We start from the raw sequence: 18,018 nt of genomic DNA, 5'->3' as shown, positions 1-18,018 counted from the left end.
TGATAAAAATTGTCAAAAAATTAGGTGTAAAGGAATTTATTTCAACATAATAAATGCTCTATATGACAAGCTCATAGTTAAGATCACACTCGATGAAACATTGAAAGCTTTTACTTTAAGATTTAGAACAAGACAACGATACCCACATTCCACCTTTCATTAAATAATACTGGATATCTTATCCAAAACAATTAGGCAAGAAAAAGAAATCAAAGGCATCCATATTGGAAAAAAAAGAGCTATCTTTGTTTGTGGATGATATGACATTATATATAGAAAACCCTAAAGACCTCTAAAAATTGTTATAATTAATAAATTCTGATAAAGTTGCAGGATACAAATCAATGCATAAAAATCAGTTGAGTTTCTATACACCAACAAAGAACTATTAAATTAAGAAAACAATCACATTTACCATAGCATCAAAACAAATAAACTACTTAGCAAGAAATTTAGCCAGAGAGATAAAATATTTGTACATTAAAAACTATAAAACACAGATAAAAGCAATTGGCAAATACAAATAAATGGAAAGAAATCCCTTACACCTGTTAAGATGGCTATTAATAAATGAATGAATGAATGAATGAATGAATGAATGAATGATTTAAGATGACAATCAATCAATCATTTAGAAAAGAAAGGATGCTCAATACTATCTTCCACAGTAGTTGCACCAATCTACATTCCTACCAACAGTTCACAATGATTCCCTTTTCTCCACATTAATTCCGACACTTGTTATTTATTGTCTTTTTTTTTTAAGATTTTATTTATTCATGAGAGACAGGGAGAGAGAGAGAGAGAGTGAGAGAGAGGCAAAGACACAGGCAGAGAGAGAAGCAGGCTCCATGCAGGGAGCCTGACGTGGGACTTGATCCCAAGACTTCAGGATCATGCCCTGGGCCAAAGGCAAATGCTCAACCGCTGAGCCACCCAGGGATCCCTATTTATTGTCTTTTTGATACTAGTCTTTCTGACTGATGTGAGGTGATGTCTTATTATAATTTTGATTTGCATTCCCCTGATAATTAACGTGACATTAACCATCTCATCATGTGTCATGTGTCTACTGGCCATCTTTATTTCTTTGGAGAAATGTCTACTCATGTCCTCTGTCCATTTTTTAATAAAATTATTTATGTTGTTGTTGTTGAGTCATATAAAGTTCTTTACATATTTTAGATCCAATAGTACCACTGGATAACCATGGGTTAACCATGGGTTATCCAGTACCACTACTGGATATTTAGCTTAAAAAATGAAAATACTGGGCAGCCCGGGTGGCTCAGTGGTTTAGCACCACCTTCAGCCCAGGGTGTGATCCTAGAGACCCGGGATCAAGTCCTACATCAGGGTCCCTGCATGGAGCCTGCTTCTCCCTCTGCCCATGTCTCTACCTCTCTCTCTCTCTCCCTCTCTCTGTGTCTCATGAATAAATAAAGTCTAAAAAAATGAAAATACTAATTCAAAAAGATATATGCACTCCTATGTTCATTGCAGTATTATTTAAAATAGCCAAGATATGGAAGCAAGGTAAGTGTCTGATAAATGAATGGGTAAACAAGAATCAGTAAAAGAAGATTGTGTGTGTGTGTGTGTGTGTGTGTATTATCTTAGCATAAAAAAGCATGAGATCTTGCCATTTGCAACAACATGGATGGACCTAGAGAGTATCATGTTAAGTGAAATAAGTCAGGAAGATCAAAACAAATATCACATGATTTCATTTATATGTGAAATCTAAAAACAAAACAAATTAACAGAGATAGACTCAAAAATACAAAGAGAAAACTGGTAGTTGCCCGAGGAGAGGGGTCTGAGGGATGGGCAAAATAGGTGAAGGTGATGAGAGGTACAAACTTCCACTAATAAAATAAATAAGTCATGAAGATAAAAAGTACAGCATATGGAGTATGTCAATAATATTGTAATAACATGGTATGGTGACAGATGGTAACTACACTTATCATGGTGAGTATAGCATAATGTATAGAATTGTCAAATCACTATGCTGTGCACCTGAAACTAATATAATGTTGCATGTCAACTAAACAACAACAATAAAAAAATATTAAATGTGAGGTGTGGAGAAAAGGGAATCTTGTGCACTATTATTGGGAATATAAATTGATGCATTCACTATGTAAAGCAGCATAAAGTCTCCTTAATTTCTTTAATGACTACCATATAATCCAGGAAAACCATTTATTGTTGTATATGCAAAACAATTGTAATCAGAATCTTGAAGAGATACCCGCACTTTCATTGCAGCATTATTCACAATAGTTAAGATACAGAGGTAATGATAATAATAATAATAATGATAATAATAATAATGTGCATCACTGAGTGAATGGATAAGGAAAATGTGATAGATGATAGATATATGATAAATGATAGATAGATGATAGATAGATAGATAGATAGATAGATAGATAGATAGAATATTATTCAGTCATAAAAAATAGAAATCTTACCCTTTATGACAACATGGATGAAGCTGGAAGACACTGTGCTTAGTGAAATTAGCCAGATACAGAAGGAAAATTACTACATGAGCCCACTGTATGAGGAACCTAAACTAGTTAAACTCTTAGGAGGAGAAATTAGAGTGATATTGCCAGGAGATACGGAGAAGCGGAAATGAGGAAGTTCAGTCAAAAGGTAGAAAGTTTCAGTTATGCAAGATAAGTGAGTCCTAGAAATCTACTATTCAACATAGTGACTATAATTAATACCATATTGTTATTCTTAAAAATTTGCTATGAGGGTAGATCTCATAATAGTAACAATAGTAACAATTAAAGAGGGCAGGAGGAAACTTTTGTACGTGATGGATATGTTATGGCATGATTGTGTTGATGGTTTCATGGATGTGCAGTTGACCCTTAATCAATGCTGGAGTTTGGGTGCTCTCATCGTCAAAACTCCACACACAATTTTGACTCCTCAAACATTTAGGTACTAACAGCCTACTATGGATAGGAAGAAAGCCTTACTGATAACATAAATAGCTGATTGACATATATTTTGTATGCTATTTGTATTCTTATAATAGAGTAACTTAGAGGAAAGAAAATATTATTAAGAAAATCATAAGAAAGAAAAAGTATATTTACAGTACTACACTGTATCAAAAAATCCCACTTATAAGTGTACCTGCACAGCTCAAACCCATATTGTTCAAGGGTACACCTTGAACCCATATTGATTCCATATTGATCAATATCAACCCATATTGATCAGCTGTACACTTATCTCCAACACATCAAATTGTATATCATAAACATCTACAGCTTTTTTAATGTCAATAATACTTCAGAAAAGTGGCTTAAAATATAAGGAACTGGTGCTGATCCAAAAGAGTATGTTGGACTATTATTTAACCAAACCAAGAAGTATAATTCTATTTAGAGAAACTGCAAGAAATCTTTGTGGGAAGGGACTATAACAAAGAAATTACTGGAGTTCAGAGTCCATTTCTTTAGAGAAGTACATTACCTCAGGCACTGGGAAATTTTCCATTTATTTCATTGGGCTAGATTTGAGAAATGATTGTTTCTGAGAATGTTCCTAATTAATCTGTGAATATATCTATCACACAAAGGGGCTTCAGACAATTAACTATCTTCTTGTTCTTCAATTGTTCCCCCTTTGAATATCATTCCCTTTTGATATACTAACTAATCACAGAATGAGACATATTGGAGCATCTGATCTGATGATATAACTTAAAAGTGGGCAGGATAATTAGTAGTGCTTGTATGTAGCAGCAATTACTTACACAAAACAGATTTCTGTATTTTTTCAGCTTTACTGAGGTCATAATTGACATACAAAAATTGTAATATATTTAAAGTGTACAAGTAGTAATTTGATATATGTATAAATTGTGAAAGCATTTTTCCTATTGAGTTAATTAACACACCGTCAACCTCATATATTTATCCCCCTCCCTTTGTGATGAGAACATTTAAGTTCTATTCTTTGGAAATATTGATTATACAATATACAGTCTTATCAACTATAGTCACTATGTGACACATTACTCAAATCTTATTTATCATATAACTGGAAGTTTATATTTATGTTTTACTAACATTCCCTATTTTTTCCACATCGCTAATCATTAGGAAAATGTAAATCAAAACCAAGAGGAGATATCCCCTGACACCTCTTAGGAAGGCTCTTGTCTCTATTATCAATGAGACAAAAAATAACAAATGCTTGTGAGGATATGGAGAAAAGGGAACCCTGTGTATGGTTGTTGGGGATGTAAATTGGCTAAGACACTATGCAAAACAGTATGGAGATTCCTCAAGAAATTAAAAACAGAACTACCATATGATCTAACAATTCTACTTCTGGGTATATATCCAAAGGAAACAGACCATTATCTTAAGGAGATATCTGTACTTCTGCATTCAGTATATCACTATTCATAATATCCAAGGTATGGAAATAACTTGCATTCATCAATGGATAAATGGATCAAGAATATTATACAGCCATAAGAAGGAAGGAAATCCTGTCATTTAAAAACAACATGGAACTTGATGGGATGAGCACTGGGTGTTATTCTGTATGTTGGCAAATTGAACACCAATAAAAAATAAATTTATTATTAAAAAATAAATGAATAAAAACAACATGGATGAACCTGCAGAGCATTATGGTAAGTGAAACAAACCAAAGAAAGATATATACTTCATGGTATCACTTGTATTGGAGAGAAAAAGTTAAACTCATAGATTTCTGCATTTTTGTTAAACTCAAAGTTGAAGAGTTTACCCCCATCTACTTCTGATGTAAGTTATTATATATTTTAGTTGTTTATAAAGCTATAAGAAATATTCCCGCTAACACTCTTTACAGAGAAAATCCCCTCAGAACTTTGCAATTATAGTGATACCACTGTGGCAGGATATTGAGGTAGAAGAGTTTGCTATCACCAATAGATATCTTTGGAACTAAACCCAAATAACTCTTTTCTATTTGATATAGCCACCAGAGAAAATGCTTGTTATAACTAAAGAAGAAAGGAAGGTATGGGAGAAAAAGAACATTAAGATAGAGTGAGAAGAAAATAGGTAAAGTGATGTAATGTTTATATTCAAATTTTATGTGGCTTATAACAAAATTTTTTGAGAGTAAATAATTTATGTCTCTATTTCAGCCAATTGTCAGACTTGGTATCCTAACCAATTCTAAACTTTAAAAAATGCTTAAAATGCTACTCAAAGTGTTTTAGAATTCTATTGCATGCAATGATGAACCACCACCACAAACAAACAAACCAACAAAGAGAAAAAACTAAGTAATAGTATATAGGTCAAAAATAAGTGAAGGCAATGATCTAGAGAAGGAAGATAAGCTGCACCTTGCATTCATTTTAAGGTTATTTACTGATCCATGGCAAGGTGAAGCCTTTAACGAGAGACCTATCATAAAACAAGCATCCCAAAGAACTAGAGCTTCACTGAAAAAATGAGTAACTGACAAAAACCTTGTTCCCTCACCCCATGTACTCCTAGGAAAATTACTTATCTTGTACCTTGAGGCTGAACAGATGGAAAATCACATTCCTGAAAATTGCTTATAATACATATTACTTCTATAATATGTTATACTACTACTGTTCATTAAACATTCATTCTCCTATCCCATTCTCTGTACAGAGGAGGGCTTTGGGATACTCACTGACTTTGGCATTATCATATGCCTTTATCTGACCAATGGAAAATGAGTAGAGGCGTGCAACTGTGAAGCTCATTATCTCCACCATAACTACATGGTCCAGGCTAGGCATAAGATAAAGAATACGTATTCAGACATCTGAACCTGACCTATAGCTTGTTCCTGAACATTCCAGAACTTTAAGATTATGAGAAAGAGACAAATTATTACTATTTGTAAGCCACTGAGTTTATAAGACATTTCAAATACATCATTATAAACAAATGACTAACAAACATTCTTATAGATTTACAATCTAAAATCTCACTCTGGGGATGCCTGGGTAGCTCAGTTGGTTAAGGGTCTACCTTCTGCTCAGGTCATGATCCCAGGATCCTAGGATTGAGTCCCCAATCGGGGTCCTTGCTCAGTGGGATGCTTACTTCTTTTTCTGCCTGCCACTCTCCCCACTTCTGTGTGCGTTTCTCTCTCTCTGTCTCTCTCTCACAAGTAAAAAAGAAATCTAAAATCTTTCTCTCTAGTCAGTCTGAAAGTCTCCAGCTGAAAGTTTAGTCTAAGGTTATCTCCAATAAATAATGCTTAAAGGAGCAAGAAATAATCTTTTCTAAATATCTCATAGTTATCTTTACACCCAAAGTATTCTCATAGAAACAGCTCCAAGGAAAATGAGCAACTTAAAGCAAAAAGCACATGTGCACACACACACATACACACACCAGATGGAAGCAAGATACCATGAATGACAATCACTCATCAGACACAGAATATTATATAATTATGTTTTATCTTTAAAAATAACTTTACTTCAAGTAAAATTTGCATAAAATAAAAGACTCCCATTTTAATTGCTCTATTCAGTTAGTTTTGGCAGATGCATTCAATCATGTTAACATCATCACAAATGATATAGACTATTTCCTTCATCCAAAAAGTTATATGTGCCATTTTGCACTCACATTCTCCTTCAAATCTTGCCCTAGACAACCACTGGTCTTCCTCTGTCACTGTTGGTAAGATTCAATTTTCCTAGAACTTCATTATCAGTGGAATAATAAAATATGTTATTTTTCATCTGGATGCTCTCCTTCAGTGTGTTTTTTACTTTAATCCATGTTATTGATATCAATTATGTATCCCCTTTTATATCCAGGTAGTGCTTCATTATATGGATAAACATCAATGTGTCTCATGAAAATACATTGGACATTTTATCCAGGTTTTTGGCTATTATGGGTAAAATTGCCTAAAACATTCATTTTGTGGTCTTTGTGAGGTCAAATGTTTTCATTTCTTTTGGTTAAATAAATACCAAGAAATGGCATTGCTGGGTCTTATGGTAGGCGTGTGCTTAATATTATAAGAAATAATCACACTATTTTCCACAGTACTTATATCATTTTACATTTCCATGAGCAACATATGAGATTTCAATTGTTTCACCTTCTTGCATACACATGGGTTGTTAGTGTTTATATTTTGTTTTGGCTTTGTCATTTACACTTCCCTAATAACTAAAGATGATGAGAAAAACTTTCATGTTCTTATTGTTTATGTGTATTTCTTCTTTTATATAGTTTTTATTCAAATATTTTGCACATTTTTTCTTTGTTTTCTTATTGGGATTGGTTGGGTTCATTATATATTATGGATATAAGTTTTTTGTCAGATATTTCTATTGCAAATATCTTTTGCTAATATGTACCTATGTTTTTGTGTTCCTAACGTATTTATTATTTTTTTTAAGATTTTATTTATTTATTCATGAGAGACTCAGAGAGAGAGAGAGGAAGAGAGAGAAGCAGGCTCCATGCAGGGTGCCCAATGTGGGACCCAAACCTGGGACTCCAGGATCACTGGGCCAAAGGCAGGTGCTCAACCACTGAGCCACCCAGGTGTCCTGTATGTAGTTATTGTAAGAAAAGTTTTAATTTGGTTAAAACCCAATTCATCTTCACCTTTAAATTTTATGAATCTTATTTTTTATCCCATTTCCAATGTCATTGTCTCAAGATCAAAAGATATTATCCTAGGACTTTTTCCGATGACTTTCATAGTTTTAGCTTTTATATATATATATATATATGTCAATGATAGTTTCCAAGTTAATTTTATAGAGAGAGTAAGGTAAGGTTTGATTAAAAAAAAAAAGAAGAAAACATGAATAAGTAGTTATACAACAGTTTGTTAAAAAGGTTACTCTTTCTCTGATGAATTCATTTGATACATTTAAAAGGAAATTATATATATTTGTCTGTATGTGGACTTTTTTTTGCCAATTGTCATTATTGTGTCCTTTCAGCCAAGAGCACACTTCTTTTTTTTTTTAATTTTCATTTATTTATGATAGTCACACAGAGAGAGAGAGAGAGAGAGAGAGCGCACGGCAGAGACAGAACCAGGCTCCATGTACCAGGAGCCCGACGTGGGATTCGATCCCGGGTGTCCAAGATCGCGCCCTGGGCCAAAGGCAGGCACTAAACTGCTGCACCACCCAGGAATGTATCTTCAGAATAAATCTTGGAATCATGTAATACATGTCTTCAAAATGTGTGTGATTTATTTTCTTTTTCTTTTTCTTTTTTTTTTTTTTTTTTTGAGAGAGAGAGTACATGCATGTGTGCAGGGGAAGGGTAGAGAAAGAGGAAGAGAGACAATCTTAAGCAGGTTCTATACCCAGTGCAAAGGTCAAAGTGACGGGGCTTGATCTCACAACCCTGAGATTATGACCTGAGAAAAAAATCAAGGATTGAAAGCTTAACCAACTGAGCCACCCAGACATCCCAAAATATGTTTTTCCCCCCAAAATAATTGAGCTTATTCTAAGGGCTTTACATTTCTGTGTGAATTGAAAGGTTTTTTTACACTTCTTTAAAAACTCTGTTGAGATTTTGATTGAATCTTGTTAAATTTAGAAGGCAAAATAATGCAAATTGACTTCTTTTTTTTTTTTTTCAAATTGACTTCTTAACCATATTTAATTACCCAACTAATGGACAAAAATCAATATCTCAATTCTTTAATTGAGATCTTTAATTTCTCTCAGCAGTACTTTGTAGTTTTCAGTAAAGATGTTTTGCACATATTTTGAAAAAGAATCCTAAGTATTTCATATTTTTAATATTATTATAAATGGTAGTTTTAAATTTCCCTTTCCAACTATTTACCTCAAGCATATAGAATTAAAGTTGAAATGTCATCCATACATTATCATCTGCACTGATGCCACAGCCCTGTAAAAACATTAGCAAGTCAAATCTTATAATGTATTTCAAAAGAAAATGCTTGTATTTGTCTGATAATCCAGAGCAAAGCTGCATGCATACTGGTTTCATCTTGCCCATTTGAGACATCCATGCTAGTGTCCAGATTGGTCCTCTGTACCTTCTGGTGAAATGATAAGTACAATGACTGGACTTGCTACCAAGACCTGTGTTTATGATATTGATTTGGACCCTGAAAATAAACAGATGAACGGGCTGTTCTAAACAGATTGTCCATATTCAGAAAGATACTTTGAAAGTTAGGCCAATGTCTATCCAGACCTGCCATCACTTAGGAAGTGTGGGGAAGTTCAGAAAAGTCAGTCCCTGGCTGGAAGATCTTCTAAAATAAATAATGAATGTTTTCTTCAGCAGCCTTTCTTTGGCTCTCCTTATATGTTGTGATGGATATATCTTCTTGATGGATCAATTCCTCAATCATTATGTAGTGCTCTTCTTGGTCTATTGTTACAATTCAGCTTAAAAACATAGTAGAAGTATTAAAACTATATAGACTAAGAACTTCAGAACAGTCAAAAAAAATGAATGGCTGATCCAAAGATATCATTAGAAAGCAGGGAAATCAAAATTAAAATTTGACATATAATTTTATGACCATGAAACTAGCACATTTGAGATCTGTAATCTCAAATGTTTACAAGTACATGTGATAAAGATAGCATTCATACACAGCAAGGTAAGGAGTAAATTAGAAAAAGTGCTTTGCATAATAGTTTGGTAACTTCTAGTTAAATGGAACAATTCCACTTGTGAGTATTTAGTCTAGATAAATTTATGCATGTGCACATTATTGGACATGCAATAGAATGTATTATACAATATAATATATTGTATATATATATATTATGCAATACAATATATTGCAATAGAATGCAATATAAGTAAGGAACTAGGAACATCCTAGCATCCATCAAAACTAGAATAAAAAAGTAATTGTGGTATATGGATACATAAGAATAACTTTCAGAATTGAAAATTAATGAAATATGGTTATATAGAGCCACAAGTAGGAGGGTATAAATCACAGGATACTATATACATTCTGATTCAGTTTGTATAAAGTTTGAAGCCAGATACTAATAATGTGTACTTTATCAAAGATAAAGTCTTCATGAGCTTTCACACATTCCACTTTAAAATACATATGTTTGATGATTAAGTATGATGATTTTAAAACTCAAAATATTTAGTTCAGAGCTAAAAAAATGTTTTTGACTTTTAGACTAGGTCATCTGTGATTTAATTGAGGTCCAGTAGTTACCAATACTTTAAGACAAGTGATAATGCAATGTTGGGGGTGGGCGGAGAATAAACATTTTAGATTACAATTTGCATTTCTAAGCTTTATTCCCTTAATCACCAAGGAATAATAGCCTCTAATACAGTTAAATGTATTATCATATCTTCCTAAGGAAAGCTATTTTGTGATTTCATATCAACAGAAATATTCAATTGTCAGAATACAAATTGAACAGAGAAAGAAATTATAATCAGTAAATAATTTTAGAGAAATTTAGAAAATTTTATGTCATTCTCATTCTAAGGAATGCATCATAACTAAGAAATTCAAATATTCGTTCTCATTTCCTACAGAAAACTATGTACTTATAGTAATTATGTTGATTTTTCCAATATTTTTTATCTCTGCTTCACAATATTTTCAATACACCCTAAAAAAAGGAGTTTTAACAATGACTCTCATACTCAGAAACTTGGGATATAGGGTTCTTATAAATTCTACATAGATAGACCTATAAGGCACAAACATCATAGTTATAAGCTAAGTTATAACCTCAAGGCTGAAGAAAAAACATTATAATGGAGAACGAAAAGCAAGGGTTGGTAAAGATCAGTGAAGGAGAACTGAGCAACAGATCCAATGTGAGAATCCAAGTTCTAAAACATTAAGTTAGAAGACTAATAGAGGGAAAAATGTTATAGTACACAAACTTAGCAAGTGAAGACTTAAGGAAATTAATCTTAAAGTGCCTTACATGTCTGTCTGAATTGGAAGATGTTTTACATTTCTTTAAAAACTCTGTTGGGACTTTGAACCTTGTTGAATTTACCTATCCAGGAATGACACAGCTATCTATAACACATAGGGTCAGGGTTGATCTCAAATATGATTAACGTAAAATTGAATGTGGCCTTTAATCAACTATCATGTAGTGATCGCCCCCCAGTGCAATGATCCATGTTAGATTTCAGGGACATGAGAATGAAACTCAATCTTTGGCCTCAAAATTGTCATGGATTGCTTGAAAAATAATTTCCCTCCTTCACAGAATAACAACTAATAGAATAAATAAGAGCTAATATACTGAGTGATTTTAAATTCAAATCAAAATTCTAACTCATTCTGGGCTGGAGAGTGAAAAACAAAGACAGGAGCCTTGAAGTCCAAGCATAATGATGTGGTCAGGTGAGGATTATGGAAATCATTACCACTTAGAGTATATATGGTATGAAGACCAGAAGTTGGAAGAAAAAGCGTTCAGAAATGGGGCATGAACAGAAGGAAGGGGACATTTTTGGTAGATGATAAGCACGATAAAACAGAAAGATCCAAAACATGAAGGTTTTTGTATGAAACTTCACTGGCTTTAAAATTTATTTTGAAAGGAATATGGAACTCCTGGATAAGTTCATATAAGAAAGCAAAATGATTAAATTATTATGCCAAAGAGACCACTCTGTCTAAAATACGGTTAATGGATTGGTATCCTGGGAGTATAAAAAATGGAGAAAATTTAAAGGGAAATGGAGAAAGTATGTCTCCAATAGGAAATAATGTGCTCTTCAGAAAAGATGGAATAATTGGCCATATTTTAAAGTAAGTTTCAAAGACAAAATCAATAGAACTTAGTGACAATTTAGATGTGTAGATGAGAGAAAAGATGAAATGAAGGATGGTTTTGAGTTTCTGACTCACTTAATGAGAAATTTAAACATATTCTCCCATTCTTCCCCACTGGTTATCCTGCCCTCACTTAGTTTAAGAAATAGTCCCATACAAAACTTTACTCAGTGAAATATACAATTTGATGGAGTAGGAAAACTGGGACTGAGAAGTCTTTGAACATTACAACTTTCATCAAAATGGCTGCAACATGTTCTAGGACTTACACAAGACCATCACTAAAGTCATTATCATGTTCCATTCCTGCTTCTAGACTAATGTGCTGTCAATAAATATAGCATCAGGGACATCTGGGTGGCTCAGTGGTTGGGTGTTTGTCTTTGGCTGGGGCTGTGATCCTGGGATCTTGGGATTGAGTCCTGTATTGGGGTTCCCACCGGAAGCTTGCTTCTCCCTCTGCCTATGTCTCTGCCTCTCTTTCTGTATCTCTCATGAACACATAAATAAATAAGCTTAAAAAAATAAATGAATACAGAATCAAATATTCTAAGACTACATTTACAGTAATAAAAATTAAAATTGCTAACACAAGGACACAGTCAGTTAAGCCTCAGACTCTGTTTCAGCTCAGGTCATGGTCTCAGGTGTCAGGAGATCAAGCCCTGCATTGGGCTCCATGAGATCAGCCACTCAGGAAAGAATCCACTTGAGATTCTCTCTCCTCCTCCCTCTGTCTCTCCCATTTGTGTTTTCTCTCTATCTTTCTCTAAAAAAAATAAATAAATCTTTAAAAATTAAAATAAAATAAATGTTTCATCAGGATATTTTCTTGTTAAAAAAAATTAATCAGGGATCCCTGGGTGGCACAGCGGTTTGGTGCCTGCCTTTGGCCCAGGGCGCGATCCTGGAGACCCGGGATCGAATCCCACATCAGGCTCCCGGTGCATGGAGCCTGCTTCTCCCTCTGCCTATGTCTCTGCCTCTCTCTCTCTCTCTGTGTGACTATCATAAATAAATAAAAAATTAAAGTAAAAATATCTTTCACTTAAATATTAAAAAAAAAATTTAATCAGAGAGAATATATATATATATATATATATATATATATATATATGGCTCTAAAGGTAGTACGGAGCTTCATGATTCCTGAACTATAAGTAACAGATTTAATTTTTTTTGTTTCCAGTTCATTGGTGAAATTTTGTTCATTATATTTAATAAACATAGTTCAAGTATAATCAGACATCTTGAACCCGACTATATCATTCACTTTGAAGGTGGAAAGAGTGTTAAAAGAAATACACTTGCACAAATTGGAAAAGTCAATAATTGCTAGATGTTACAGACCTATCCAAACATAAGTGAAGTTCACACTATGGAAAGTCATTTTCCAGCTGACAATAAAGTGGTTCTGCTATGCTTATATTTGTACAGAATCAAAATCTAGTAGCAATTGACAACCCTAGGGACACTTGAATACCTCTCTTAACTTGTTTTTGTAACGGGGACACCATGAATTTTATGTACTTCATCTAAATTGAGGTGAATTCCTGCAGACTTGATGCAGCAATGTTAGAATGTTCACAGATTTATTCCAATTATATTTATGTCCCATAGTGGGAAGATGTCTTAGAAAATAGAGAGAAGTGGTGTGTTGGGGAATGTGACATTGGTCTGATTGGTCTTTAGCAATTTGATTTTTTTTTTCAACTTATTTTTGGGAGTAGCTCTCAACATGTTTTCTGGGTCTTCTGTCTGAATTTACAGGCTTGGAAAATCATTTATCACTCAGTTTTCAGTAGTGCTTTCACAGAAAGAAAGTGTTAATAAATGACTAGAAACTGCTCTCAGATCAGTGCTGACAAATGTTTCTCCCTCACTTCTCAGTAAAAATGATGCAGACTTCTTAAGTGATCTCATTCCATTATTCGGAGAGATAAGTTTTAATCCACTTCTGAGAGGAATGGAAATTTCAGTGTGATGCAAAAGATAGAAGCATAGTGGAGAAGGGAGACAGCCACTGAAGAAAAGCCGCCCACAGGCACATTTGTGTTCGCAACATACCCAGCACTCCTGAAGTCAGTTCTTAATTAATTCGGCAGCATGTGGCAATTCAGCCCCAAGAAGGCTGATACTGAATTTTTATCTGACAAAATAGACCCAGAGGTCTACTTCACTGTTCTTGAAGAAAAATATAGTTTGAGGAATCATTTTATTCTTAAGTAGATTTGAGAAATTCCAGGTTGAAACTATCAAAGTGACAATTTCATTTAGCATGCTTTGTAAATGACTGGTATAATAAGCAAAATCACAATTTTAATTTGTTTATAACTTCCCGCAAGTTTTTTGAAATCTGTGACATCACAGTTTTACATAGACTTTTGTAATAAATATCAAATGTCCAGTAATAGAAAATTTTTGCCACTTTTGAGATCTGTAGAGTATGAGAGCTACCAGCTGTAAAATCTTATTACCTTCTTGCTTTTCATAACAGATATACATGTATTACTCTAACATTTGAATAAAAACATTAAAAATGGTTTATGTATTCTTTTCATAGAAGACAACTCTGCTTCCTATATCACAAAAAATAAATTTGATTTACATCCCTTAAAGACTCTGTCTCTCTCTCCAGCTCCTCATTCAGAAGCATATGTTTTGATTTTCAAGAGACTTGTCTGTCAAAATGGGACTAATTCTGAAACAGTAACATGTAATAAATATGTCAATGTTAGAAAATGCTTTTAGTATCACTGTTGGATAAAATGGACTCCAGATATGTCATTTTAGATAAAATATTATCTCATTAAAACCAAAAGTAAAAGAACTATTCAGACATTTTCTTTGTCAAAAGATATTACTTTCCCGAGGCACCTGGCTGGTTCAGTTGATGGAGAGTGAGACTTGATCTCAGAGTTGTGATCCCAGCCCCATGATGAGTATAGAGATTACTTAAAAAAATTAAAAAAAATCTTTTTAAAAATCCCACTTTCTCACAATTAAAATAATATAGTGTATGCTTAATTAAAATAACGTTACTTTAGGGACCTGGGTGGCTCAGTTGGTTAACCATCTGTCTTTAGCTCAGGTCATGAACTCAGGTTCTGGAACAATCCCTGAATTGGTCTCCATGCTCAAGCAAAGCATGCTTCTCCCTCTTGCTCTGTCTCTGCTTTTCCCTCCACTCTTACTCCATCTCTCTCTCAAATAAATTAATAAAATCTTTTAAAAATAAGATAAAGTTACTTCATTCATTCAGGGGACATTTAATAAGTACTACTTATTTATTATGAAAGGCTGTGTCTTGGATTAAAAAATAATAAAAATCTTTCTAAAATGGTGATCAAGTAAAGAAGATTTTTTAAATATACAAAATATTAATTATAATATAAAGTAGAATATGACATTACAGGAATATTAAAATTTCTATGGATGTCTCAGGAAGGAAGAATCATCTTAAGGGTTTTTCAAAAGGTGAGAAATTACATTGAATCAGGAAAAGGCATTCTAGGTCAAGTTAATAAGTTAAAATAAGGCCTTGTGTATCAGAACAGAAAAGATATGAGTGATTTAAACTCTGCTTGTTTATCACATAAGGTATGTTTTTATCACATAGGACAATTAGTATCACAAGGAAAGGTGAATATCAAAGTTTCAGGAATAGTATGAGGAAGTTGATAAGGAATCAAAAGCCTGTATGTATATATGTATGTATTGCATGGTGAAAATATTTGATAAAGTTCACAATATTAAGGAAATTTATTTGGTTAATATATGGAATAAATTGGATAACAGGAAACCAATGACAACACATTGAAGAAGCTATTACATAATAATAATGAGAGCATTAATGACCTAACTAAAATAATACTGGAATTGGGGGATAGAAAAGGGGAGATAAAAAGATAAAGTATATGTTTGTTAATAATACTTAGGTATTTTAAAAAAAAGGAATTACTTTTCACTTCTGCACTCAATCATCTATCATTTCATATCTTTTTTAATATAGAGCTTTTAAAGACTCCTGGATGGCTCAGTTTGTTATGTGTCCAACTCTTGGTTTCAACTCAGGACAGGATCTCAGGATTGTGAGTTAGAGCCCTACGTCAGGCTCTATGCTCAGCAGAGTCGGCTTGTCCCTCTCCCTCTGTTCCTCCCTCAATTTGTGCACATGCTGTCTCTGTTTCTATCTCTAAAAGAAATAAATAAAATCTTCAAAAAATATATAAAGCTTTTAAATACATCACTATAGGTGCATAATAAAAACCCACAATGATGGAGCTAAGAATCATGCTATCTATAAAATTATGTTATTCACTATCTTTCTTCCTCATTACTGATATTAACTAGACTTTCAACTAAATCACTAGAATTAGATTGTGTATATACATATCACTAATAGAACAAAATAGGAAAGATCCTCTTCTGTGGATTAGTCACATCTGCTATTTCCAATTTAAAAATTATCAGTAGTTACCATTTCTTATATGGAAATGGTCAACCTTCCCCAAGTAAGCAACAGCATTTGAATAAAAAAAATTGACATCACCTGATTAATAGGGCCAATATACTAGCAAATTTAACACATATAATCAAGCAGTAGATGCCAATTGTGTTATAAAAGATCATTGACCCAACTGTCCTCCTTTACAAATGAAATACATGCTAGTGTAAAATTACATATATATACTTACCATTTTTCATGGCCCTGTTTAACAAAATCAATAACCTAAATTCTGACCTTCCAATTCAGACACTCTGGGGGAATGAAAGCAGGTATCAAAAACATACAATACTTGCCAAGTATATTTTTGGTTTCACCTTGATTTAACAGGGGATAAAGGGCATTGACCAGTATGTAACCCTGAGTTAATGACTTGATCACCTATCTTGTGCTTTATGAAAATATATTAGGGGATAACTATAATGCCTTATCAACTTCTGAACAAATAAAGGGAAGGTTCTTAAGGAAGAGTAACTTAACCTAGTGCTGAAAAGCAATTTGAGGTTAATTGCCCTATCTTGAGGCAGAGTTACTAGTTCTCCAGTCTCCAGGGTAGAAGCTGAACCTTAATAGAGAAGGTATATTACTCCAGGAGGAAGTATAATGACTCTACGTGGTGAGTCTGTGATTGTAGCAGCAATGATGTGTTAAATGACACATAATCCTCCAGAGGGGAACTCCCTGATCCAAAACTCAGTAATGAAAGTTAGATGAGGGACAGAACCATCCAAATGCCCTCCCCTATGAACATTTCTAATGTTCAGGGAAACCACAGAAACATATGGTCTTCACTTTGAAAAACTTTCCATATTGAATGAACCTCACTTACCATAGAGGACAACAATGGGCTTAGTAGAAGAAACATATAATAGAGGTTCTTGGGAAACTTTATATGTATATATATATATATATATATGAATCTGTATATGTATATTTGTATACATATATATACAAATGAATCATAAATTATATATGGTTATATAAATATTGCATGTATCATATATATACATAATTAATAATCCAGTGGGAGCAGAAGTCACATTTATGATATATATGAATATGGTGGAATTTCATATTACATAATATTTAATTATGTACATTTCAAGAAATTTAATTTCGTACACCATTCTTAATATGTATTTGTTGAAGTATTATTTAAACTTTTTTTTTAATATGGAACACCACGAATTTGTGTGTCATCCTTGTGCAGGGGCCATGTTAATCTTCTCTGTATCGTTCCAATTTTAGTATATGTGCTGCTGAAGCGAGCACGTATTATTTAAACATATTTTGATGTACACAAGAAGAATTGTCTTAGAAACTCTGCACCAAAGAGACGACATCTTATCAATATTTCTTGGGCACAAAGTAATCTCTGTTGTCAAATTATTAGATCAATGGAATTGAATTCCTTATACAGCTACACCATTTATCATTCACAAACATGTTGATGATGACTTAAAATGATGATGAACTATGACATCACTTACATCTTTGATGCCACCATCAATTCTTTAATTCCCTTGAAAGCCAAGTAATCAGAAATCACTACTTGATGAAGAAAATTACTTGAAGCAGTGTACCTTTAGATAGTAGTTTTTCCCAAATAGAGAAAAAAATGTTTAATTTATTTTTCAAATGAATTATTTTGCCTACTCTGATTTTTACTG

General features: G+C 33.2%; 1 non-coding gene across 1 annotated transcript; it reads right to left on the bottom strand.

The window, feature by feature from the left end:
* Window positions 1-17,515: 17,515 nt before the first annotated feature.
* LOC144302110 (U6 spliceosomal RNA) lies at window positions 17,516-17,620 on the bottom strand. The gene has a single exon (XR_013368986.1). It is a non-coding gene; the product is annotated as a U6 spliceosomal RNA (small nuclear RNA).
* Between the last annotated feature and the right edge of the window lie 398 nt (window positions 17,621-18,018).

Source organism: Canis aureus, chromosome 30 (assembly GCF_053574225.1).
Source record: "Canis aureus isolate CA01 chromosome 30, VMU_Caureus_v.1.0, whole genome shotgun sequence".
In the NCBI taxonomy this organism is placed as follows: domain Eukaryota; kingdom Metazoa; phylum Chordata; class Mammalia; order Carnivora; family Canidae; genus Canis; species Canis aureus.
The sequence above is the reverse complement of the archived record's forward strand: the minus strand, read 5'-3'. Positions and strand labels throughout refer to the sequence as shown.